The sequence below is a fragment of the Lontra canadensis genome, unplaced genomic scaffold (genome assembly GCF_010015895.1).
Source record: "Lontra canadensis isolate GAN:19392208 unplaced genomic scaffold, GSC_riverotter_1.0 scaffold5, whole genome shotgun sequence".
Classification (NCBI taxonomy): Eukaryota; Metazoa; Chordata; class Mammalia; order Carnivora; family Mustelidae; genus Lontra; species Lontra canadensis.
In genome coordinates this window covers 27,748,096-27,776,094 of record NW_022630999.1, presented here as the reverse complement: position 1 = coordinate 27,776,094, position 27,999 = coordinate 27,748,096, and the positions used below count along the sequence as shown (strand labels likewise).

The 27,999-nt window shown below is 39.9% G+C and overlaps 2 long non-coding RNA genes across 4 annotated transcripts in view; both read right to left on the bottom strand.

Annotated features, from left to right (window-relative positions):
- Positions 1-80, bottom strand: part of LOC116864278 — a 35,698-nt gene extending 35,618 nt beyond the window's left edge. For all 3 annotated transcript variants that reach the window (XR_004381981.1, XR_004381980.1, XR_004381979.1), the window contains exon 1: positions 56-80. This is a non-coding gene — a long non-coding RNA (uncharacterized LOC116864278). The remainder of the gene's footprint in view (positions 1-55) is intronic.
- The window catches only part of LOC116864277, a 35,874-nt gene continuing 7,949 nt past the window's right edge, over positions 75-27,999 (bottom strand). Inside the window, exon 3 of the long non-coding RNA XR_004381978.1 lies at positions 75-203. This is a non-coding gene — a long non-coding RNA (uncharacterized LOC116864277). The remainder of the gene's footprint in view (positions 204-27,999) is intronic.

The following is a 27,999-nucleotide window of genomic DNA, read 5'->3' as shown; positions in this document are numbered from 1 at the left end:
AATTCTACTAAATTAAACACACAGATGATCCAAAAAAGATTGCAAGTCAGGTTACCTTTCCCCAGAGAAATCGAGCTTGCATTGCAGAGAGCTCATGCCTTGTTTGGTAATGAGCGTCCAGATCCACAGGGCTGGGCATCCAGGTGACCCACGTTTCTGTATAAATGCTTCAGCCGGTGCCAAGGGCTGCATGCAGCCTGGAACTAGAAAGGAAGAGATTAAACTGAAGGCACAAACACCTGCCTCAAAGCCTATAGGGAGCTCTAACCATCCTGACAGGCCAGTTGTGGTAATTGTCCTGTCTTATCCAATAAACCAGCTATTCAACCACTGAAAGGTTGATGCCTCCTGTCAGTTGACCATAATTCCAATCACCTCCATTGCACATATATGTTTTATTTGCATCACACCTGTGCCACCACAGAACAGGAGAGACCAATTAAACTATGATTAGCACATATGCCACCTAAATCTGACAAAGGGCTGTTCTCAATGAAATCAAAGAACTGTGTTAGGGAAAGCCAGATGATCACTTAGGTGTGAGAGGGTAGTACCGATGACATTGAGAATATGACACATACAGAAATAAATCTAAAAGAAATCAGACTTGTTGGTTATGTTTTCTATTTTAGTTGTATTTTTTTCTATTCTCTATTTTAGTTATATTAGTTATATACGTTATTCTATTTAGTTATATTTTCTAGTTATGATTACTATTGATATTGATGAAGAACTTTGATGGTGCACGTTCAAAGGAGAACATTTCATTTTTTTAAATCCTTGTTAGTAAATAAAGTGGCAAAGGAAGAGGATCATGTAGTTTCACTTATATATCAAGTGACGGGTCATCTGGACATTAGTTTCTGGATACAACATCATCTGGACCACCAAAGGCAAAACACAAATATAGGCAAGGTCTTTACCCTGACTGATACATTGTTCCAACTCGCCTCCCCAGCTGTGTTAGTTAGGGCAATGCTACTTGCTCTTAAAAAATACAACCCTTATATCCAGTGAAAGTGTTCTTGCTGAGTAAGACACTCTCCTCCACGTGGAGAATTAGAAAACCAGGGTCTTTTCATCTTGTGACTCTATCAACTTCTAGGCCTCTGGAGTCTCCTGTATCCAGGCAGACAGAGGCAAGGAGATTAAAAGAGACACTGATATCTTAAAACTCTGGCTCAGGCAATAATACTTCTGCTCCTTTGCCTAAACAGTAACATGGCCACAACTTCATGCAAGGAGGACCAGGAAATGTAATCCCCTAGGCGGGAAATTTCCTCCCAAGGTTGATCCTATACCATGCAAAGCACAGAACTAAATTTTGGTGGAGAGCTCTTCTCTCCTATAATCACAAATTCTCTTATGTAAATGGTTCTATTTAAGGGCTGTTTTTAGATCCCCATTATTTCAGCTTATACTTTATCATTGACTAGAAGTGTTACATCATTATCTTCCTGCTTCATCATCATCCCTTATTTTATGTAGTATCGTGCTGAATGTGTTTTTTCTTTTTTTTTTTTTAAGATTTTATTTATTTACCTGACAGACAGAGATCACAAGTAGGCAGAGAGGCAGGCAGAGAGAGAGGGGAAAGCAAGCTCCCTGCTGAGCAGAAGGCCCGATGCGGGGCTCGATCCCAGGACCGTGAGATCCCGACCTGAGCCGAAGGCAGCGGCCCAACCCACTTAGCCACCCCGGCGCCCCTGAATGTGTTTTTTCAAGATATTGAAGTTTATCCAACCAGATAATAAAGATACCTCACAGGTGTACCATTAGGTCCAGGTGTTACTATTAGGAGCAGGAATACAGTACCGTTGCCTTTCTCATGAGGAAAGAGAAACTACTGATTTGTCTTCACTTTTTTGGTTACCCTAGCTTTACATAGTATGGTGACAGACTGGTTAAAGTGTCTAACTTTGCCTCAGGAACTTAGATCATCATATGGGTCCAGACCAACTCTGCCATCAACATCAAGGGGTGGTTCACTCTCGTGCCAAACTCAGGGTTATGACTCATGGCTATGTTAACTGTGGGGGAGGGGGGAGTGTAGATGATACTCAGAGACTGTGGTCCAAGATGATAGATGGCATGTGAAAGAAGAAAGAGATGGATTGAGAATGCCTTACTCAGCATATCACTTAAAACCTCAAACTCCTGGGGTACATGGGTGACTCAGTGGGATGAGCATCTGACTCTTGATTTCAGCTCAGGTCATGATCTCAGGGTCTTAAGATCAAGTCCCAGGTCAGGCTCTGAGTTTGGTACAAAATCTCCTTGTCCCTCTCCCTCTGCTCCTCACCTTCCACCTCGTGCTCTCACTTTCTCCCTTTCTCTATCTCTCTCTCAATCAAATAAATAAATAAAATCTAAAAAAAAAAAAAAGTCAAACACCTGCTTGGCTTACATTTCTTATTCAAAGTCCATCTTTTGTATCACCTTGATGAGTGATGGAGCACCCAGCAATGGCTAGACTTTAAGGGAAAAAGACCACAGACTGATAAATGTAAAAACAAATCCCAGGGGCACCTGGGTGTCTCAGTGGGTTGGGCCTCTGCCTTCAGCTCAGGTCATGATCTCAGGGTCCTGGGATCGAGCCCCGAATCAGGCTTTCTGCTCAGCGCGAAGCCTGCTTCCCCTTCCCCCTCTGCCTGCCTCTCTGCCTACTTGTGATCTCTCTCTGTCTCTCTCTCTCTCTCTCTGTCTCTCTCTCTCTATGTCAAATAAATATAATAAAATAACTTTAAAAATATATAAAAAAAAATCCTGAAACTTGTCATTCATAGGCACAGCACTGAAGGAAGCAAGAGAATGTACACAGACTAGGTGCTAAGAACCACCACACCCCAGTTTATTAACACATTGTAATGGCAGTGTCCCTTTTGACTCTGAGTATAGCTAAGATCACCACCAAGAGGCGTCTCGTGAACAGCATGCTGAAGTAGCTTATGTCGCAGGGAAGCAGGGAAGACGTAGGGAAGCAGGGAAGAAGCAGGGAAGATGAGACCATGTGACATTCAGCAGAGAGGGAGAAAGTCAGATCCTGCAATCATAAGTCATTACAATTAAAAAAAAAAACTATTTAAAAGGAGTATTCTGATAACATTTGTTTTGATGAGGTCATAATATTTGTGCCATAAAGGACAGACTCTGAGCTGCAGCTTTTGTCCAGGGTAGTAAATCATTAAGGATCTCTGAGCTTAGATTTTAACTTCTAAAATGCATAATGTAAAGTTCTGTTGATTATAGAGAATCTGATTTTCTAGTCAGCATCCACCAAAAGCAGCAACAGAAAATGCCTCTCTAGCACAGTTCTGCTGACTTATGATCCCTACTTCGCCGACTCTCATCTGCTTCTAGGCACAGCTGTTTCCAAATGGAACAGCACTTTATGCAAACAGTACCAGCCTGGCCTCAGAACAAGAAAGCCCAGAGAACAGGAGTTGGGGAAATGAGTATTTTATAGTTGGAGCCAAGAATTTGGACCATCACCTGCGACTTCAGATACCTGTGATCTTCCACGGCTTGCTCTTTGCTGAAATGCACTGCCTAAAGCTGATCTTAGAGAGCTGTTATGGTAACTCAGTTCTCTGGATCCTTGCAAACTTCTCTGAGCATGCCAAGGAGATGAGCAAACCGAAGGATAATGAAGAAGGCTATGGCATGCACAGCACCTCCTCTATCTTTGCTCAACCTCACGGAAAAAACTACACCCAAGTTGATAATTACAAGATTAGAATCCACGGGAGTTTTGTTTTTCTATAGAGTTCAACAGAGCAACAACAACTAAACTAAACCCAATGAATCCACTCTGTAGGATACTTGGAAAACAGTAGAATGTCAGAGCCAACAAGATATGAGTCATCAACCAGAGTAGAACCTTTGGAAAACTAAGAGATGCAGACCCCTTAAAGAACAACACTCCCTTTGGGACCCAACAGAATGTTTCATAGTCGCCAACCTCCTCCATTCAGCTCCTGGTTGCTGGCTCCAAACTGCCACAATCCTACATCTTCCAAGACTTCCTAAGGCCAGGATTTGATCCATAAGGCAAAGTATAAACTGTAATGTTTAAGAGCAAAGGCTTTGGAATAAGTTTGCCTTGTTCCATAACATGGCTTCACCACTTACTGTGTGATTGTCAATAAGTAACCTAATTTCTATTTTTTCTTTTTTTTTTTTTAAGATTTTATTTATTTATTTGACAGACAGCGATCACAAGTAGGCAGAGAGGCAGGCAGAGAGAGAGGGGGAAGCAGGCTCCCCACCAAGCAGAGAGCCCGATGCGGGGCTCGATCCCAGGACCCCAGGATCACGACCCGAGCTGAAGGCAGAGGCTTAACCCACTGAGCCACCCAGGCGCCCCAGTAACCTAATTTCTATTAAGCCTAATTCACACATGGGAGAAAAAGAGCTGAAGATATACATTTTTTTAAAGATTTTATTTATTTATTTGACAGAGATCACTAGTAGGCAGAGAGGCACGCAGAGAGAGAGGAAGGGAAGCAGGCTCCCCGCTGAGCAGAGAGCCTGACATGGGGCTCGATCTGGGGGATCCTGAGACTATGACCTGAGCCAAAGGCAGAGGCTTTAACCCACTAAACCACCCAGGCACCCCAAGATATACATATTTTTTAAGTTAACAGTAGTTATCTCTGGATAGAGGGATTAAGCATTAAATTAGCTTTATTTAGGGGCACCAGGGCGGCTCAGTCCATTAAGGGTCTGTCTTCGGCTCAAGTCATGATCCCAAGATCCTCGGATCGAACCCCGCATCAGGCTCCCTGCTTGGTGGGAAGCCTGCTTCTCCCTCTTCCAATCCCTCTGCTTGTGTTCCCTCTCTCACTGTCTCTTTCTCTGTCAGATAAATAAATAAAATCTTTAAAAAAAGTGTTATGTATCTGCATTTTCTAAAAATGTTTATTATTGAACATATATTATCTTTATAACAAGAAAAAGCAAACATTATATAATAGTAAAGTTAACTAAGGAAATTAGAACTTGAGTGAAATAATAGTTTTAATAGAGTAATTCTCAATGAATCCAAACAACAGTCAGATTCCAATTTTGTTCCTCTAAATGTTATAAAAAATTCCAAAAGTGAATTCAAAAATCAGTAAATAAATGCAAACAAAACCACAGCAGCAAAGTAATAAATTAATAATAATTCCCAAAGAAGAGAATCAGCTTAAGTGGGCAATCTCTGGCAGACACAACATATCTTGTGATTGTCCATGAGAAAATTAATTAAGCGCTGGAAAACAACTGCGTCAGTCCCTGCTTTCAAGGTGACTTCAATATATTTTGAATGACAAGGCTCAAATATATCATTCTAAATAAAGTGGAGGATATGCCTCCAAAGACAACTTAACTGAGCATGGGAACAATGGCAGTGTTGCATGAAAATAATACTAATTCAACTAAAGAAAATGTTCCACAGCCAAATGTTGCTCTGTTCTTCTGCCCTGCATAGCTGTAGAGCCACTCATCCCATAATCATAACTCAATTATCTACCAGAGGAGTTATTATATTCACTGTGTTGAAGAAATCCATTCCAACTACTAGTGTTTCTCAATCTAAACTCCAAATTAGGGGTGCTTGGGTGGTTCAGTTGGTTGGGCTTCTGACTCTTGGTTTCAGCTCAGATCATGATCTCAGGTTCGTTGGATCAAGCCCCCTGCTCCTGTCAGACTCCCTGCTGAGTGAGGAGTCTGCTTCTCTCCCTCTGTCCCTTAATCTGCTCATGTGCTTTCTCACTCTCTCTCTCTCTCTCTCTCTCTAAAACAAATAGATCATTTTTAAAAAGTTAACTCCAAATTATAAATATAAGCAAGAATACCAAATAACAAAACTTATGAGGAAAACTAACAAATGAGACACTAGGTTGAAAGTCAAAATAGCCAATCCCTGTAAACAGAGCATATGAACAATACTGAATAGAAATTTAAATATATAATAGTTATCACTAAGAGATTTGATGTATCAAAAGAGCTCTGTGAAAAGTAATCATCAGTCTGAAAATTTAAAATATGATTTTTAAGATTTTTTTAAACTAAATCAGCCAAATACCAAAATGGAGATCAACTAAAACTGAATTAACAACTGAAAATCTACCAAAGAGACAGAAATTATGAGACAAATAACAAGAGTCATAATAGAATTTAGATCTCACTTCTTTCAAGATAGACCTTAGAAAGACAATATCTGTCTACCATGAATTCTAGAAGAATGACAAACATGGAGAGGGAATATAATGAAAGAAATAAAAGTCCGTATTCCTTGACCTAAGGAAATTTTCCACAGGACATGGCCCACTGTGAAAAGACAGCTAGTTGTCTACCAATACCCATTCTCCTTGTCTTCTTTTAATAGAACCCCTGAGAATTTTAGCTAATCACGGAAGACCTGGTGAAATAATTTTTCACCCTCTCTTGCAAACTGGTCTTGTGACAAAATTCTAACCAATAAGATGTGGATTAAAGTGATAATATGCAATTATAAGGCATTCTCTTAAAGAAAAGAAGAATGCCACTTTGCCACCCCTCTATCTATTAGCTTAAATATAAATATAATGGACATGGTTGTTTTAGACCAAAGATCACCAAAAATAGCCATGCCCATTTGTTTACTTATTGTCAACAGCTGATTTTCCAGTTCAGTGGTAGAGCTGCAAGGTTGCAAAAGAAGCCCTATGGGCAATTAAGTCTAAAGTACTAACTATCTGTCCAGTTACAGAAAAAATTTGCCAACACCTGGTTAAAATTCAAAGATTGACAACGTATGTGTTGGTAAAGGACAAGAAACAACTAGAATGCTCAGGCATTGCCCGTTGGAGTGTAAAGTATTACATAACTTTCTAATACTGTTGAAACACAATGTTAATAAAGTTAAATATATAGCTACCTTGTTTTTTTTTTTTTTAAGATTTTTTTATTTATTTATTCGACAGAGAGAGATCACAAGTAGGCAGAGAGGCAGGCAGAGAGAGAGAAGAGGAAGTAGGCTCCCCACCAAGGAGAGAGCCCGATGCGGGGCTCGATCCCAGGACTCTGGGATCATGACCTGAGCCGAAGGCAGAGGCTTTAACCCTCTGAGCCACCCAGGCACCCCACCTTGGTTTTTTTTTTAAGATTTTATTTATTTATTTCAGAGAGAGAGTGTGTGTGAGAGAGAGAGCATGAGAGCGGAGAGGGTCAGAGGGAGAAACAGACTTCCCACTGAGCAGGGAGCCTGATGTGGGACTTGATACCAAGAGTCTAGGATCATGACCTGAGCCAAAGGCAGTTGCCCAACCAACTGAGGCACCCATGTGCCCACAGCAACCTTATTATACAGCAATTCCACACATCTGTATATTCTCAAGATAACTGAGAAAAAAAAAAAAAATATATATATATATATATCCACAAAAGACATGTTCAAGACTGCTCAGAGCAGTTTTATTCATTATAATCAAGAGTGAATAAATAAACTGTGATATATTCATGCAATGAAAAACTACATAGCAATAAAAAGGAAGAAATTACTGCTACACCAATGACACAAATGGAACCTAAAACATACTGATGAGTAGAGGATGGACACCAAACAGAATTTACTGCCTGCTTTCACTTATATGAAGTTCAAGAAAAGGAAAAATTAATTAATGAGGCTAGAAATCAGAATGGTCAATATCCGCAGTTCATGTGTATTGACTGGAAAGGGCACAAGGAAGCTTTTGTGGTGTTAAGAAGCTCTATAACTTGAGCCTGGTGGCGCTTACAAGCATCTACATTTGTAAAAATTCAGCAAGCTATGCATTTAAAATTTGTGTACTTTACTGCATACATGTTATAACTGAATAAAAATAAAATTTAAAAAGCTGAGGTAAACAAACAAGAAAGAATCAATGTATCTTTTGCTTAATACAAGAGAGTTATTGTTGATGAATTTTTTCAAAGCAACAGACCAAAGCAGTAGATTGAATATATTTTCTGAAAATGTAGACTTAAAAATATAATAGGTCACAGCTACTTTCAAGATATGTCTCCAAAGACAAAGGAAAAAAAGTAAAAATGAACTTTTGGGACTTCATCAAGATCAAAAGCTTCCGCACAGCAAAGGAAACAGTCAACAAAACAAAGAGGAAACCCATGGAATGGGAGAAGATATTCACAAATGACACTACAGACAAAGGGCTTAAATCCAAGATCTATAAAGAACTCCTCAAACTCAACACACACAAAACAGATAATCATGTCAAAAAATGAGAAGACATGAATAGACACTTCTCCAAAGAAGACATACAAATGGCTAACAGAAACGTGAAAAAATGTTCATCATCATTAGCCATCAGGGAGATTCAAATCAAAACCACATTGAGATACCACCTTACACCAGTTAGAATGGCCAAAATCAACAAGACAGTAAACAACAAGTGTTGGAGAGGATGTGGAGAAAGGGGAACCCTCTTACACTGTTGGTGGGAATGCAAGTTGGTGCAGCCACTTTGGAAAACAGTGTGGAGATTCCTTAAGAAATTAAAAATAGGGGCACCTGGGTGGCTCAGTGGGTTAAGAAATTAAAAATAGAGCTACCCTATGACCCTGCAATTGCACTACCGGGTATTTACCCCCAAAGACACAGATGTAGTGAAAAAAAAGGGCCATCTGTACCTCAATGTTCATAGCAGCAATGCCCAGTCACCAAACTGTGAAAAGAACCAAAATGCCCTTCAACAGATGGATTGATATAGAAGATATGGTCCATATATACAATGGAGTATTACGCCTCCATCAGAAAGGAAGAATACCCAACTTTTATATCAACAGGGACAGGACTGGAAGAGATTATGCTGCGTGAAATAAGTCAAGCAGAGAGAGTCAAGTATCATATGTTTCACTTACTTGTGGAGCATAAGGAATTACACGTAAGATATTGGGAGATGGAGAGGAGAAGTGAGTTGGGGGAAATTGGAGGGGGAGACAAACCATGAGAGACTGTGGACTCTGAGAAACAAACTGAGGGTTTTGGAGGGGAGAGGGTGGGGGGTTGGGTGAGCCTGGTGGTGGGTATTATGGAGGACACGTATTGCATGGATCACTGGGTGTGGTGCATAATCAATGAATTCCGGAACACTGAAAAGAAATAAAATAAAATGAAAAAAAAATAACAGGCTAGAATAAGAGATGAGCACTTCTAACTCATGAATAAAAATAAATCCACCACAGCAATATTCAACACATATTACAAAGTTTAGTGAAAAGAATAAGACACCAAAAATGCACACAGAATGAGTCCATTCATATAACATTCAAGAACAAACAGATTTTAAGTATGGATATCAGGAATGCATGCTTAGATGATAAAGACGTGGGAAAACAGGGAAGCAAGTCTTATTAATTCAGGAGAGTAATTACCTTAGGCAGTAATAAAATAAAACTTCCCTGTGATAAGGAGGTGATGGAGGAGAGGGGCTTCTGGCATGCTGGTAATGTTATTTCTCCATCTACATGAAGAGGACACCGATGTTCATGTTATTACTATGTTAAATGGTACATGTATTTAAACATATCTCTCAATGTATGCCCTATTTCACATAATCGAAGGGTTTAAAACAAAGTAAAGATATAGAGGATTAGAATGGCAAAACGGTTCGTTTGCTATTACTTGTATGTTATTTCTTTATATGTAAGTATGAATATTATATTCATAGACACAGTATTAGAGATATGTTACATATGAATTGCATAATACACATTTTATATATATGTATGTATGTGTATGTGTGTACATGCCAAACAGAGAAGACGTAATGTATTCAAACGCCTATAAAACCTGTTTTCAAAAGTCCATCACATACTTGACTAGAGACAATTTCATCTTTGCTGCGGATTAGTGATGGTTGTGAGTTTCCCATGTTTTCAGTTTCCAAGATGAAGTTTGCGTGTGTATGTGGTTATACTGTCATTATTGGGTGTATGGTAAGGGGTGGGGAAGACAAACCAGCTTTCGGATGGATTCACATCCATCCACACCTGACATAGGACAGCACCTTACCCTGAAAGCCTAGACTTTGACCTGGATTCAGTAAGTGAATGGAACTCTGGATTGTCTTTCTTACGGAACAGTATGAGAAGAAGGGTGCTCTGAAATGTTTGGTAGCCAGTGGATGAAGTAGGGCAAAAATGGCTAGCAGACCACCGTTTTACACTTCCTCCCTAGTGTGGAGTTATCTCAGAGAACTGGTTGGTCAGCCAGGGACTACATTTCCCAGTTCCTCTTACCCTTAGTGGTAGTCATGTGACTAAGCTCTAGTCAATTAAATGTGAACAAAATTGATCACCATAACTTCCAGACCCGACACATGGAGACCCACACACAGTACTCTAACCATATTCTTTTCACTTCTCAGCTGGCTGGAATGGAGGTGATCCATCAGGGTGACCTTGAAAACTATTTGTTGAAGAGAGCAAAGCTCCCAATAGCCCAGGTCTCTGAATAACCGTATGGATGCAGGTGACCCCTCCTTGAAACTTTTCAGCCACACAGTATTCTTATGTGAGCAAGGATGAACTTCTATAGTATCTGAGCCATTTTGGGTCTATTTGTTAGGCTACACTAATCAACACAGGGAATAGTAATAGTAATAGTATCTACCCCACAGTGTGGTTGTAGAGCTTAGATGAAATCATGAAAACAAGAAACTTAGCCAGTGCCTCACACATCATAAGTGCTGTGTGTGTATTAGCTTAGTAAGTACCCAGGAAATTATGACAAGGATTTTCGTCTTCGAAATGATTAAGTTTAAGGAGATGAGCTGTTGAAAATAAAGGCAAGTGATTGATGACAGTCTACTCAGCCCATTTCTTCCAGTTAATCACTCCTTCCTCCAAAGAATCCTCTGGGCTTGGGCATATGAGTAGCACAGTAGGCAACCCAAGCACATTTGAGCAATAAAGCTGTGGAACAAGCTCAATATGCTAACCATCAGGGACACTAAGGAACCAGCTGGAGGCTCTGAGATTAACCCCTAACATGAGTGAACAGAAAGAAGGGACTCCTACCTACGTAAATACGTGTGCAAAGGTGAAGTTATTTTCTGCATTCTGCTTTCCTGCTTGCAGTGAGCACATGGGGGGGTACACATGTGCACACCCAAATACACACACTGACACACAGATAGATGGCTGCACTGCCAAGAGTATTGGTGATGTTATTGATGGGTCTCTCAAATCATCACTAAAACAAAAATAAGCTGTTCACTTCACAGCTGGAGTCAAATGGAGTGATGACAGTTGTCTCACCCTTCTTTGATGATAAATGAGCCTTCCCCTGCTTACTCGGGTCCTTGACCCAAATTCACAGTTATTCCAGTGACCCAGGCAGACCTTTGAGAAGAAAAAAAGCCACACTCACAAATGCTTAATGAAGCTTGTCCCAACTATTACTATTGTACCCTGTCATTCTAACTATAATTGATTTGCTAAGGTAGCTTTTTTTTTTTAATAATCAGGCTAGCAGACAAAAATACCTAATATAAATTAAACACATTTCTCTCTCTCTTTCTCATTTCACCAGCCCTACTACCCCATGTTTCTTTTAAACTTTCTATGAGAGTACATTCTCCTCTTTTATCTTGGAGGTAAGCAAATAAGCGTCTGGCCTTTAAGAAGCTCTTTGGTAGAATCACGTAGAGAGGACTTCATCCCATTGACAATCTTTGTCTTAAGGCACAAATTTTGGTAGACCGAAGGTGACCGTCTAGAAAACGGTTTGGAAACCGCATCAGAGCTTAGCAGGAGAGAACGCCATGATCAAGTAGCAATGCCTACACAGAGTGCGGCGGCGTGTAAGACTATATTCCATGCATTTATCCTCCTTAGGAGTTAAAGTAGACTAATACATCAAAAATTTCCAGAAATAAGGGGCGCCTGGGTGGCTCAGTGGGTTAAGCCGCTGCCTTCGGCTCAGGTCATGATCTCAGAGTCCTGGGATCGAGCCCCGCATCGGGCTCTCTGCTCGGCGGGGAGCCTGCTTCCTCCTCTCTCTCTGCCTGCCTCTCTGCCTGCTTGTGATCTCTCTCTGTCAAATAAATAAATAAAATCTTTAAAAAAAAAAAAAAATTTCCAGAAAGCAAGATACCTAGCCTATTGTGTAGGTACAGATACAGGTATAGGCAACAGATATTAAAATCTGAATCCTTTGAGGAAGATAATAACAACCACATTTCAAAGCACATTCCCTGAAACTGCTTATACTTGTTGGTTGTTCCCCACAACCATCTACTTTAAACTCCTTGTGCTGCAAGACACGGGGATAAAATTCAACAACTTACTCAGGGAAAAAGGGCTCTGAGAAGTAAGGGCCCGAGATTTCTATGTTCCTTTCAAGAGCCAAACTCCCTGAGAGATCCTCGAGCCTGAGATTCTCCTGGAAGCCATGTGCTTTGTGGTTGCCTGGATGTCTGTCTTCAACAATGGAAGGGTATATGTTAACAGCCTGTAGTAACAAGACTCCATTATTGCCAGAACATAACACCTCAAAAGGACTCCCAGCTACCCAGAGGTTGCAGAGAGTTCCATTTAGCACCATCTTTGTGAGGCGTGAACACCTGACACAGGATGAAAGTGGAGGAGCCGGCCCTGGGGAGGAAGGGCTATTTCCCTTTCAAGTTTCTGAACTCTTCTAGGTCTGTGGAGGTCCAAACCACAGAACCAAGGAAACTCAAAAGGAGAGCAACAAAAGGAGATAAAATCAAAAGCGCCCTCTCCAATGTACAGCTCCCGCTGTTCTGCTTTCATTACGCACCGGCGTCGTCTGAATGGATAGCAGCACCTCAGCCTCCTCGTACAAAGTCAACACACTGTATTGAGGAGTGTGTACAACTTGCAAAGGAGCAGACTGGCTGCTGGGTAAATTCTCCAGGCCTTTTCAATCTCCCTCCGAGCTTTTTTCCCTCTGTGACGCTGGGAGCCAGGGCGTTTTCTTTGTCCGGTGACTATTAGGTTCCTTTGGGATCTTTAGGAATACCATAGACCCAATCGCCACCTCCACCCATCCCCATATGGCTGTGCTCTCCCTGAGAACTGTCCTATAATTGGGACCTTTCTTTGCCCACCTAGCACACATATCCTCTTCTTTCCTCTGGGTCCCATTCTACCTCTAATTCTTTAAAGGTATTTATGTTAGCCAAAGCTCTCTGGGCTGTAGAAAACAGAAACTCACTCCAAACTAATGGAAAGGAACTTCCAGACATCATGGAACTAAGTTAGCTCACAAAAATAAAGCAAGGTCCAGGTTTTCCGGGGTCCACAGATTTAATAGTAGAGAAAGGGTGTCTTTTCAATTTAAAATGCAAAATTAGGCATGAAAGTGAGTATCAAAAAGAGAAATCATAGCAAACTGCAAATTTTTAAATGTTGACAAATGTCACAAATACAACAAAACCCAGAAGAATATCCTAATGTTTTCGTTAATTAACCGGCTTTTAACACTTCTGTAATAACTTTGTCCTACTCCTTTCATCTGCTTGCTCTTTGATCACCTCTCCATATGACAATAATTTTTTACTATAACTTTCAAGGGAGTTAAAAAGGTAGTTCAGTTTTTCTTCTAGCATAGTGATCAAAATTCATTACTGAAGGGGGGATGCAGAAAACATGCAACAACACACACAGGTGTACTCCTGTCTGTCCTGACTCTTTTAAGACAGACACTCTGACAAATCATAGTTTGCATGATTCACAAAAGGAAAAAAATATATGGTGCATTTAAATTGTCTAAATTACATAATCAAACATGTTCCTCCATATTTCCATTTTGACTAAACATCAGTAAGTACTGAATCTTCCTTCTATAATTTTCTATTTCTGATCACTAAAATGTACAAAATTCTTTCAAGTCTTCCTTCTTCATTCCCCACATACACTGGATGCTAGGAGCTATCCAGTATGTTTCTGTAATAACCAGATCACATTCCCCCCCCGGCCGTGTCTTCCCTGCAGGAAATTATGGACTGAGGGGAGGGGAGGAGAGGTGCAGACTGGAAGCAGAGAGAGCAGCATGGAGGCTCTTGAAACCATCTATGCAGTAGGTGATGTGATTTAGACTGAGGCAGCGGTGGTAGAGACTGTAAATGATCAGACTCAGACTTACTTTGACAGTAGAGCCAGTATGATTTTCCACTCTGATATGGGAGACAAGAAAATGAAGGTCAGGGGCACCTGGCAAACTCAGTCAGTGGAGAATGTGACTTTTGATCTCAGGGTTGTGAGTCTGAGCCACACGTATAGTTTGGAGAGATTACTTAAAAATAAAATCTCCAGTGGGATGCCTGGGTAGCTCAGTCTGTTGGGCGACCCACTCTTGGTCTTGGCTCGGGTCATGATCTCAGCGTCCTGGAATGGAGCCCTGTGGTGGGTTTCATGCTCAGTGCAGATTCTGCTTGGGATTTTCTCATTCCCTCTCCCTCTGCGCCTCTCCCTTCTTATGTGATCTCTCTCTCTCAAATAAATAAATGAATAAAGCCTTTTTTAAAAATAAATAAGTAAGTAAAGTCTTCAAGAAAAGAAAAGAAAATGAAGTTTAGGACAATGCCCAGTAGATACATGACCACTTCCACGCAGGGTTATTCTGAGCACTAACTGAATGAAGGCTTGTAATCATACCTAGCTTGATGCATGGAACAAAACTGGAGCTCAATAAACATTAGTTAAATCTGAACCTTGTTTAGATTACTTAAATTAAAAAAAAAAAAAAAAACCTTGAGGAGGGACGCCTGGGTGGCTCAGTTGGTTGGACAACTGCCTTCAGCTCAGGTCATGATCCCGGAGTCCCAGGGTCGAGTCCCGCATCGGGCTCCCAGCTCCATGGGGAGTCTGCTTCTCCCTCTGACCTTCTCCTCGCTCATGCTCTCTCTCACTGTCTCTCTCTCAAATAAATAAATAAAATCTTAAAAAAAAAAATTTTTTTTAAACCCTGAGGAGAATAAATTGTACAGCAGGCCCTGTATCATTACTAACTTGACTATTAATGATGACAGCAAGGATCTCTGAAAATTTCTCTCACTGACCCCTGCAAATCTGCTTAAGACGAGATAGGATAACAATGCAGGCAAATATTTAAAATACGATATTGCCCAAAAAAATCATGGAGAACATAATTCTATATTTACCTAGGTAAACACAACTCACACAGGGGCACCTGGGTGACTCAGTGGGTTAAAGCTTCTGCCTTCAGCTCAGATCATGGTCTCAGGGTCCTAGGATCCAGCCCCGCATCAGGGTCTCTGCTAAGCAGGGAGCCTGCTTCCTCCTCTTTCTCTCTCTCTCTTTCTACTTGTGAACTGTCAAATAAATAAATAAACACCTTAAAAAAAAAACACACAACTCACACAAAAGGAGATATCTAGGGTGGCCACTTCAATGCAAATGAGGAGCTACCAAAGTCTAATTCTGATGAAACACGCTGGAGATTTTGGATTACCAACCACGGTGACCTCAACCCTCATCCCTAAACCTTTTTTAATTCCTATTGACTATCCAGCTTTGAAATTATACCCTTGTAGACAATAATTTTTAATTTGAGAAATTATTTTTCATTACTTTATTATATTTTCATTCTTTTTTTTTTAAGTAGGCTTCATGCAAAACATGGGACTTGAACTCATGACCCTGTAATTAAGAGTTGTATGATCTACTGACTGAACCAGTCACTAATTTGAGAAATTCTTATTTCAAATCCATACATTAAATGAAACATTAATGGGGCACCTGGGGAGCATCTGGGTGGCTCAGTACATTAGGCATCTGCCTCCCATTCAGGTCATGATCTCAGGGTTCTGGATCAAGCCTGGTGCCGGGCTCCCTGATCAGCGGAGAGTCTGCTTCTCCATCTGCTCCTCCCCTACCCCCTGCTCATATTTTCTCTCTTTTTCTCTCTCAAATAAATAAATAAATAATGTTTCAAAATTAAAAATAAATAAATTAATAAATAGGGTGGCACCTCGTTGGCTCAGTTGGTTAAGCATCTGACTTGATCTCAACTCAGGTCATAATCTCAGTGTTGTGAGGTCCAGCCCCACACTGAGCCCCACATCAGGCTCCACACTGGGCATGGAGGCTGCTTAAGACTCTCTCTCCCTCTGCCCTTCCCCACTGCCCGCCTCTAAAAAAATAAATAAATAAATCGTGCAACATTAATATTTGCACTGTATCATTTCACCATTTACTTAAATTTGCACAATATAGGGTCTTATTATACAAGAAAATATTTCAAGCATGTAAGGATTTGAATATTTCCTCTTTTTTAAATCTATATTTTGTAAAATTTTTATAATGGCCATACATTACTTTGAGGTAAGAAGAAAGTAAATATTTTTAAAATATTAAGGGAAAAAACGTCTAAGAAAAACTCAACTGGAAATGTTACTTGATAACATCTCAATAATAATAGCCTCTTAGTAAATATATATAAAGTTGAGCCTAAAACTTCAATTAACCAGAATAATTGTGATAATTAAGGACTGGAACATTCTAATGGTACAGTATAATATTTTTCTTAGTTATATGTAAATAAACACCACTTTCGGTTCCTGCCTTCCACCTCTCTTCCTAATTCTTCCCTTTTCTATTTCTTTCTCCCAAGAATGCAGCATAATTTATCAAGAGTTTCCAATATGCCATATGCAAGGCTTGTAGAACACTGGGCCTAAGGAAATCTTAAAGGGCTCTTATTCTGGTAGGAAAAATTCATGTCAGTATTTACTACAAAATAAGGAAATTTCCTTAAAGAATATGGCAAATATTGTAGGTTGGCTCATGCAATACTTATTCAAATTTCCTTTCTTTTCCTTCTGCTAGAGAGACAAGAGAGATACAAACCCACCTTTCTGGAGGCCCCTGCAACTAAGGTACCCTTGTGACACATTTATGACCAATGAGAAGTAAGTGAATGTCTCCTAGGAATTTCTTGGAGATACTACCGCTATCTGCTGGCTCCTGTCTAGAATGCGAACAATGGTTGGAGTGGCAGCAGCCATCTTGGAACCTAAGAGAAAAAGTAAAAGAATCACAGAGCCTTTGGATCTCACATCCTCATACCACTGATCTAATACCAAACATCACATACCTCCAGAAAGAAGTCTTTATTTTTCTTAATTTTTTTTTTATTTATTCGACAGAGAAATCACAAGTAGGCAGAGAGGCAGGCAGAGACAGAGGGGGAAGCAGGCTCCCTGCTGAGCAAAGAGCCCACGGGGCTCTATCCCAGGACTCTGAAATCATGACCCGAACTGAAGGCAGAGGCTTAACTCACTGAGCCACCCAGGTGTCCCAAGAAGTCTTTATATATTTATGCCTATTACGAGTCTATTTCTGCTACAGAAAAAGGCAAGTCCTAACGGGCCTGTAGCCCACTCCCTAAAGTAACTTAATGCCTTTAGCTAAATCTCTACTACCTTATGTTCCTAAATTAGCCACTTTCTCCTGATACCACAATTTAGGAAAATACCAATCACCTCATGGTTCTGGGAAATTAAAATTATTTAATGGGGGAAAAAAAAGGATCATATTAGGCTTCTTAGATCCAATGCTCCAGTTAATATATTATGCATTTGTAGAACAGAGAAATGCAAAAGAGGCAATGAAATAAAATCACAAACCTAAGGAATTTCATAAATATTAATTGGTGGGAGAGTCAATAGTCTTCACATTGTACCAGACTTTTGTTGTTAACAAACCTGTGTCAACCAACCAGCTTTGCCATAATAGAGGTTACTGAGTGTTTGGAACATGAAAAGGCCACTAATTCCTAACTTAGGGGGTTTTTCATCTAGTCCATGACCAAGAAAGTATCTGTACCTCCCAAAAAAGAAGAGTACAGGAGAGATTGAGCCAATGAAAAGGTAATGGGCAGAAGACGATCTTACCAAGATTACATTCCATAAAACAGAATTGGCAACATCTGCTCAATCTACTGTAGATAAACAGTGAACTATTTTCCATCTCATTAACTAAGAGGATGAGATATTAAATAAACCCCAGGGGCCTCATGCTTTGTTATCACATTTAAGGTTTGGCCCAGACTTGCTGCATTAGCTAATCCTTATAATGGTTCACAATCTAAAATCCTACACAATTTCTCTCTCTCCTTCTCTCTCTCTCAGACACAGACACAGACACAGACACACACACACACACACACACACACACACACAAATTCCCAAATGGCTTAAAACCAAAATTTCCTGCTTAATCTGACTGTCTAATTACTAGTCACTTAGCTTAAATTATTAACCATGTCTTCAACTGTGATATATGATACCTGTAGGTCTCCAAACAGGATTCTAATAGAATTATCTAATTCTATTAAACTGCAAACAACTGCCCATTAAATATTTATTAGCCAGCTTGCATTCATTGAAGATAGATTGGAGTGTCAGCAAACCTCTGGGTTCCCTTTTCCCAGAGCTTTGTCACACCAAAGGCTCAGCCAAACCAGCTCATCAGAATCATGCCTATTGATCAACTGCCAATTACCTATTTAATCAAAATCAATGGGGAAAAAAGCTTAGAAGAACTTACAAGGTATGGTATGGATTTTTTTTTAATACTTGGTTAAATAAGTAAATTGGTTAAAATCTAGCTAACTTGATTGTAAACATTTAAGGGTTATTTTACCATGGGGAAAATGGCTAGCAGTTAAATAATTAGATTTTCTTTTTCAGGCTGGTGAATTGTATTTTTAATAAAGGAGTTGAAGAACTGTCAATTTTAGCCACCCAGGAGAGATGCTTTTTGATGCCATGCTTTCAGGCTAAAATGTCTTCTTTCTTAAAGCTGTATGAAAGATAACCTGACACCTTTGGCAGACAGCACTCCTTCAGATGGTAAGCATGTGGGCAGTTTTAGACAATTAGATTATGCAAGATGGCAAGTGTTCATTCACTAAAAATGCAAGAACCATCTGGATTCTCCCAGAGGATCTGGAGAAAATGAACAAGGAAAGTCATTCCTCTAAACAAACCACTTTAACATGAATTGTTCAAAACCCAAACTGTAAATCAATTCTTAATAGCAAAGGCCATCATAAAGAATAAGAAAGAAGGAGAGGAATGTCATCTGACTCCTTTTCAACTAACTTCTGAATAGAGAAAGTCAAGCCAAAGAAAAACAGGACTTGCTGTAGCAAATAATCAGTAGTGGTATATATTTTTGCTTCCTGGTTGCTGTAATTAAGGATTTGACTTCAGACAACCGCCCTACAGGTTGATTTTGAGAAAATACTACTGTCCGGAAGCAAAATAATTAATACAGACATGAAAATCAGCACTAGGAACCTCTAGTCATTAAAAACAAAGCAATGGGGAAAAAATAAATTGTGTTATATTCACACACTGGTATAAAGTATTGCAATGCAAATGGACAGACTATAGCAACATAGAAAATGGATTAATTTTGTAGACATCATGTTGATGAAGGAGCCAGACCAAAAAAAAAAAAAAAGAGGAACAGAGTCTGTATGATTAAATTTACATAAAATTTAAAAACAGGCACATTAAGCTATGTTTTAAGTTGAATAATAGTTATATTTTGCAGTAGGGAAAGGGGGAGTGATTAGGAAAAATTCTGGAGTGCTTTCTATACTCGATCTACAAGCTAGTTACAGAAATCTAGTCCCTTGGGGAAAATGTTTGCACTTTTCTTAATGTATGTTATTCTTCAACAAAAAGTTTACTTTTGTAAAGTAAAGCAACAGGGCAATTTATTTGTATGTCCTTAGGCAAGTCACTTATCTCTGAAACTCCAAGTTTCCGTCATGTGTAAAATAAGCAGTTGGACAAGATAGTCTTCAGATTTCTTTAGATTGCAAAAATGCTTTGATACTACAAAAAATCACTTGTCTCACAAGGACAAACTGGATCGATAGATAAGTCTATACTGATACCAACCTCATTTTGGCGGTCAAATATATCCCTCTCCCTTTACCCAGTTCTTCAATCCTTACTTAAATAGTAAAAAGCAAGTTTTTTGGTAGCATATGTACATAGAGAATCCTCCCTCCAGATAAGTAGATTGATATATATATAATGAGAGAGAATTTTTTTTTCAATGATTCATTAGTTCCCTATAGCACCAGGTGCTCATCACCACAGGCGCCCTCTTTTTTTTTTTTTACATTTTTAAAGTATTTTTATTTAGATACTTCATGAGGTACATAGGAATAATTTAAATTTTTTTAATCATTTTTTTTTAATTTTCAGCATAATAGTATTCATTGTTTTTGTACCGCACCCAGTGCTCTTTGCAGTCCGTGCCCTCTCTAATACCCACCACCTGGTTCCCCCAAACTCCCACCCCCCCACCTCTTCAAACCCTTCAGATTGTTTTTCAGAGTCCATAGTCTCTCATTGTTCACCTCCCCTTCCAAATTCCCCCAACTCCCTTCTCCTAACTCCCCATGTCCTCCATGCTATTTGTTATGATCCACAAATAAGTGAAACCATATGATAATTGACTCTCTCTGCTTGACTTATTTCACTCAGCATAATCTCTTCCAGTCCCGTCCATGTTGCTACAAAAGTTGGGTATTCATCCTTTCTGATGGAGGCATAATACTCCATAGTGTATATGGACCACATCTTCCTTATCCATTCGTCCGTTGAAGGGCATCTTGGTTCTTTCCACAGTTTGGCGACCGTGGCCATTGCTGCTATAAACATTGGGGTACAGATGGCCCTTCTTTTCACTACATCTGTATCTTTGGGGTAAATACCCAGTAGTGCAATTGCAGGGTCATAGGGAAGTTCTATTTTTAATTTCTTGAGGAATCGCCACACTGTTCTCCAAAGTGGCTGCACCAACTTGCATTCCCACCAACAGTGTAAGAGGGTTCCCCTTTCTCCACATCCCCTCCAACACATGTTGTTTCCTGTCTTGCTCATTTTGGCCATTCTAAGTGGTGTAAGGTGATATCTTAATGTGGTTTTAATTTGAATCTCCCTGATGGCTAGTGATGATGAACATTTTTTCATGTGTCTGATAGCCATTTGTATGTCTTCATTGGAGAAGTGTCTGTTCATATCTTCTGCCCATTTTTTGATATGATTATCTGTTTTGTGTGTGTTGAGTTTGAGGAGTTCGTTATAGATCCTGGATATCGATCTTTTGTCTGTACTGTCATTTGCAAATATCTTCTCCCATTCCGTGGGTTGCCTCTTTGTTTTCTTGACTGTTTCCTTTGCTGTGCAGAAGCTTTTGATTTTGATGAAGTCCCAAAAGTTTATTTTGGCTTTTGTTTCCTTTGCCTTTGGAGACATATCTTGAAAGAAGTTGCTGTGGCTGATATCAAAGAGATTACTGCCTATGTTCTCCTCTATGATTCTGATGGATTCCTGTCTCACATTGAGGTCTTTTATCCATTTTGAGTTTATCTTTGTGTACGGACCGATATCTAGTAACGAGATTGAAGCAGTGATCAAAAACCTCCCAAAAAACAAGAGCCCAGGACCTGATGGATTCCCTGGGGAATTCTACCAAACTTTCAAAGAAGAAATAACACCTATTCTCCTGAAGCTGTTTCAAAAAATTGAAGCAGAAGGAAAACTTCCAGACTCTTTTTATGAAGCCATCATTACCCTGATCCCCAAACCAGGCAAAGACCCTACCAAAAAGGAGAATTTCAGACCAATATCACTGATGAATATGGATGCTAAGATTCTAGCAAACAGGATCCAACAGCACATTAAAAAGATTATCCACCATGACCAGGTGGGATTAATTCCTGGGCTACAAGGATGGTTCAACATTCGCAAATCAATCAATGTGATAGAACAAATTAATAAGAAAAGAGAGAAGAACCACATGGTCCTCTCAATTGATGCTGAAAAAGCATTTGACAAAATCCAGCATCCGTTCCTGATTAAAATGCTTCAAAGTATAGGGATAGAGGGAACATTCCTGAACTTCATCAAATCTATCTATGAAAAACCCACAGCAAATATCATCCTCAATGGGAAAAAGCTTGCAGCCTTCCCATTGAGATCAGGAACACGACAAGGATGCCCACTCTCACCACTCTTGTTCAACATAGTATTAGAAGTCCTAGCAACAGCAATCAGACAACAAAGAGAAATAAAAGGTATCCAAATTGACAATGAAGAAGTCAAACTCTCTCTCTTTGCAGATGACATGATTCTTTATATGGAAAATCCAAAAGACTCCACCCCCAAACTACTAGAACTCATACAGCAATTCAGTAACGTGGCAGGATACAAAGTCAATGTACAGAAATCAGTGGCTTTCTTATACACTAACAATGAAAATACAGAAAGGGAAATTAGAGAATCGATTCCATTTACTATAGCACCAAGAACCATAAGATACCTGGGAATAAACCTAACCAAAGAGGTAAAGGATCTGTACTCGAGGAACTACAGAACATTCATGAAAGAAATTGAAGAAGACACAAAAAGATGGAAGACCATTCCATGCTCTTGGATCGGAAGAATAAACATTGTTAAAATGTCTATACTGCCTAGAGCAATCTATACTTTTCATGCCATTCCAATCAAAATTCCACCGGTATTCTTCAAAGAGCTGGAGCAAATAATCCAAAAATTTGTATGGAACCAGAAGAGACCCCGAATTGCTAAGGAAATGTTGAAAAACAAAAATAAAACTGGGGGCATCATGTTACCTGATTTCAAGCCTTACTACAAAGCTGTGATCACCAAGACAGCATGGTACTGGCATAAAAACAGACACATAGACCAGTGAAACAGAGTAGAGAGCCCAGATATGGACCCTCAACTCTATGGTCAGTTAATCTTCGACAAAACAGGAAAAAATATACAGTGGAAAAAAGACAGTCTCTTCAATAAATGGTGCTGGGAAAACTGGGTAGCTATATGTAGAAGAGAGAGAATTTTTTTAATAAAATAAAGCCAAACAAAAAAGAGGGATAGGGAACCATCTCACTCTCAAAATCCTGCCCCTTGAGTTTCTTTCAGATCCTCATTCATGAAGAAATATTTAATCTTTGAGTTATTTTATCCCAAATGAATCTATGGTTCTGAAATCAGACAGGAATGGGCTTCATAGGAATGTAAACAAAACAAAACAAAATAAAACTGCCCTAAAATATGTCTTCAGCACAACTACCTAAGCACCCAATGTTCCCACCATTAGAGGATCTTCTTAGGTTGATCAGCCCTTTACCTTACAGAGAACTGGCTTTTGAAGACATGAGGCATAGGAAATAAGCTTTGTGCACATGGAAGAGAATGGTAGAGATCAAAGCCTAGTGCATCTCTAGAAGAGGAGGCTGACATTTGGTACCAAGATGGCACCTGATGACAAAATGACCAGCCCAGAACCAAAAATCAAGAAAACATTGTAAGGGAATGGGAGTCAGGTATCCTCCCACTACTCATTTTCCAACTAACACCAACTTATTTCTGATTCTCCTCATGTTTCTACACAAACACACACACACACACACACACACACACACCTTTGTGAATTTCACCACATAATAAGAAAATAAAATTCCATGAATGGCCTCCTTTCCCTAAACGACCATAAGACAACCAGATGAACTGTTTACTTTGTAAACTATTAGTTATATATAGAAATCTATAGGCGGACTGCTCAAAACTGCCCTCCACTCACTGTAGAAACCAAAGCATAGATCTCTCTGCTTATGGAGCTCTATAAGGAAATACTGGAGATTCATTGGGGAATGAGCAAACGTCACCAATTCACAACCAAAATAATGGGCAGAAAAAAAAACTTAACCTCTCATGTATGAAATATTACAACTCTTAAATTCCCTAGTAGTGTATCTCTTAAAAGGACAAAATAAAATACAAATCAAGAATTGTTCTTGGAGGAATACTCCTAGATCATGTTGTCAGGAAACAGATAATATGTCATTTCTCCTTAGCTCTCAGGGAGAATAGAAGTGTCTAGAGAATATGCAATGAGCAAGTTACCTGCTGCTGTCTTTTACAAATTTTAAACAGAGACCAAAAGCAGTTTGGTTGGTTTTTCTTAATAAGGCACATGCATCTCCAGAGAACACATCCTCACTAAGCAAAAGCTGCCTCTAAATGTCTTTTCATGCCTTCCCAGCTGGGACCAGGGTTTTGCTCTCTCCTTTAGAGGCAAAGGGCTCTGCTACACAACTGGGAAAAAGATAGGGCAGAATTATATTTTGAAGGCGGTAGTTTAGGTGTCAGTCTGCTTCTCCAAACTGTAAAAACATAAGCAACTGTGCAAATACTACTTCATTTGTAAAAACAACGACAACAACAATCCACTGACCTCAGCCCAGTATACAAAGATGCTGCAGTAAAATGGCTTTTCCACCACTACAAGGAAGGGGCAGGTTGGGAGAAGAGACGAGAACACAAAGAAGGAAGTATGAAAGCAGAACTAGAGCTGTGACCACGGCCAGAATCATTCCCTAACAAATTCAGAGCTGCCCAGATGCTGGGGCTCACCAAGAAGCCACCCCTGCAGCCATCCCTGAGGACTACTGTGCCTGAGATTTCTAGTCTCCCAACCCACATCTATTTTGCTGTAAAAATACAAGTCTTTTCAGCATATATGAATGCCACGTTAAAGACCACATTTCTCCATTCTCCTTAAAGTTAGAGGTGGAACATAACCAGGTACCAGCCAATGGGAAATACAAATACAAGTGACTTGTGCAACTTTCTGGTCACATCCTTTACAAAGAAGACACATGAAGTTCTACTATTCTTTCTTTCTTCCTGTTTGCTGGAAATCAGACATAGTAGAGGCACGTGTGAAAAATGGAAGATCTGCAGAAGGTGCTCAGAAGCTGCTGGGTCCCCACACCATGGATCCACTGTATAAGTTCTTACACTCACTCAGCAGCCATACCAATGTCCTAAAATTCACAACCACCAATTGCTATTGATCAGTTCTTCACCACCTTCTGTCCCATCAGAGTGATGATTATCTCTGCTTTCCAGAGGTTGCCCAGTGCCCCCATCAAGCATGGATGATCCCCCACTTTACAACCTGGCACAATGGCAATCCCACCCCATCATTACTACCAAGAATGTTGGGTTAGCACAAACGGACAACTTGCAAGGTCATGGTAGTTTGAATCAAGAGCCCTGTCCTAATCAAAGTGGGGCCACGATGAACCAGTTTCCAATCAGCAGTGGCTATAATATCTCTGATGACAGCTCAATAGCCTTTTTTCTCCAGCCAGGAAATTTGAGGGGTGAGTCTGAGCAGGGTCACCTAAATAGATTGCATCTGCCAAGACCGGGTGATGGAATAAATGAGTGCATGTGGAATGGAAATTAGGGGGCTAGACCTAAAATAAATTTAACAGATTGTCTCCTCTTTAAGTGCTCCTTTTAATCAGCTGATTTCATGAGACTTTGCTTTGCAGAGGAGATGTGACTCATGAGCATGCTTGCCAGAGACAGATGCTTGTGGGTTTTGTTGTTTTTTGTTTTTTGTTTTTTAAAATTCTATCAGACAGGGATCTGCAAGAAATTTGGATGAAGAGAAAGGCCAATGATAAATATGATTTGAATCAAAGCAGATTTGGGGGTAAGACATGCAAAATTTTTATAGACTCACAGTTCCTGAAACTATGTTCAAAGACATAAAAATAAAAGGCGAATCAGAGTTTTACAAATAAAGGACCTTAGAGATCACTTAGTTCAACTCTGTTTTTCCAAATAAACACTTGACATAGTATATAACACACAGTTGGCAATCAAATATATTTTTTTCTAGCTGTTGAGTGAATGATTGCCTGACTAGAAAATAAGAGAAAAGAGTGATTCCTCCAAAATTACACAAGAAATATTCAGGTAAACTAAGATGTCTCAACTCCAAGCTCAACACGTTTTCTATGCTGCTTTCTCTAATCATGTAACATAGTCCTTCTCATTTTTTAAATGAACCTCAAATTTCATGCACACACTTTCCTTTTCCTGATGTCTCTGTCAATTAGGATGGTTTTAGCTGCAGGTAACAGAAAACTTAGCAAAAGTAGCTGAAGTTAGAAGAGTATTTTGCTTTACAGAAACCTAGAGGTGAGTTGTCCCAGGGTTGATTTTGATGGCTCAGCATCATCAAGGACCTAAGAATTTTTCATATTTCCACTTTCCCATGCTCATGTGTTGCCCTTATTTGGGGTCCTATTTTCTCATGGTTGTCAAATAGTTGTAGCATTTCTTTTTATCTCTATGAAAGCATCCAAGCAAAAAACAAGGGACACAGGTAAAAAATGTCTTCCTTTTCACACCACTCTATTAATAAAAAGGAAAATTGTTTCTGGGGCACCTGGGTGGTTCAGTTGATTAAGCATCTGCCTTCGGCTCAGTCATGATCCCAGGGACCTGGGATCAAGCCCCACATCAGGCTCCCTGTTCAGTGAAGAACTTGCTTCTCCCACTCCCTCTGTTGCTTGCCCTGCCTTGGTGTTCTCTCTCTCTCTCTCTCTCTCTGTGTGTGTGTGTGTCAAATAAATAAATAAAATCTCTAAAAAAAAAAAAAGAAAGAAAGAAAGAAAGACAGAAAATTATTCCCCAAATCTTCAACATACTTCCCTTTACAACTCACTACCAGAAATGTGTCACATGCTCACCAATCATTGGCATAAAAAAGTGAGGTAGAGATAACTGGCTTAGGCCGATCATGATTCACCTATGGGAGCTGGGCACATTCTATGCCAAACAAATGTATTCACAAGGAAGAAGAGGAGGAGGCTCTCCGAAGACGTCTATGAGATTCTGCTGCATCCACAGGTTGCCTTAACAGGTCTACTCAAACCTAAGCCTGAAAGTATTATATCTCACCAATGTTAGATATAGGAGTATGAATTCAACTCAACAAACATTTGTCAATCATTTTCTATTTACCAGTTTCCACACAGACCCTGCCATTAAAACAACAAGTGGAACTGATACTTTTCTTACCCTCAGAGAGCCCACTGAACAATGGTAGATGAAGACCACTAAGTAGGCTATTACAATCCAAAATATGATGTGTGTTCTTATGGGGAGAGTGCCCACACACATGGGATAATAAGGAAGCCATAACAAGCCCACATACGGATGGTCAGGGAAGACTTCCAAGAGCAGGTGTCATCAACAGAATAAGTAGAAGCTAGCATGGAGATGTTATGGGACAAGCAGAGTGTGTTCCAGATAGAAGTTTCAGCATAAGCCAAGTGCAAGAGACAAGTGAGAATATGATGAATCTGAAGGCTGGAGGAAAAAAACAATTCAGTATGACTAAACCGCTGAACATAAGGCAGGGAGATCAACTGAGACTAAAGAGGTAAGAGCTGGTATTCGAATTAGCCTATTTCAAGTTTTTGCCAGTTTGATAAAGGATTCGCCATGACAGCCGTAGGTGGAGTCACAGGTATGAAAACAACGAAAAGGCAGCAAGCACACAGGCGTCCTCCCCAGAGGAAATGGATCACGACACTGCTACATGGTGACTCGCAATTCCCTTTGCCCACTCTCCATCTATTGAGGCTATTACAGACCAGGCTTGAAAATAATGGACCAGTTCAGAGTGTCAACAGCTCCCCAGCAGAAGGACTAGTGTGGGTAATGAGTGTGATTTGACAGCCCAAGGTCAGATATTTAACAATATTCCAGAGTTTAAGTATGATACACTGAGCGCTGTTTTAGCTCCTAACTTGAAAGGCTCACAGCTGCTAATATTTACAGAAATAGGAAGCAATTACAGTTCGCTGCCACAGGAGGAACTTAAATAATTTAAGACTCATAATGCCTCTGATTCTTTTCAAGCCATCTTTTCTCCAGAACCAGCTGCTTCTAGCTCTCAGAAAGCCCTCTGTTCGGAAGGCAGAATCGCCCTGATGCACAGCACTGCTTTTGCTTGCCCAGAAACCCAAGCACACAGCTTTTTGGCAACCACAACTTTTCTCCCACATTTGTACTTCATCTCTGGAAAGGGCCCCTTTTCTCACCAGCAATGAAACCCCAC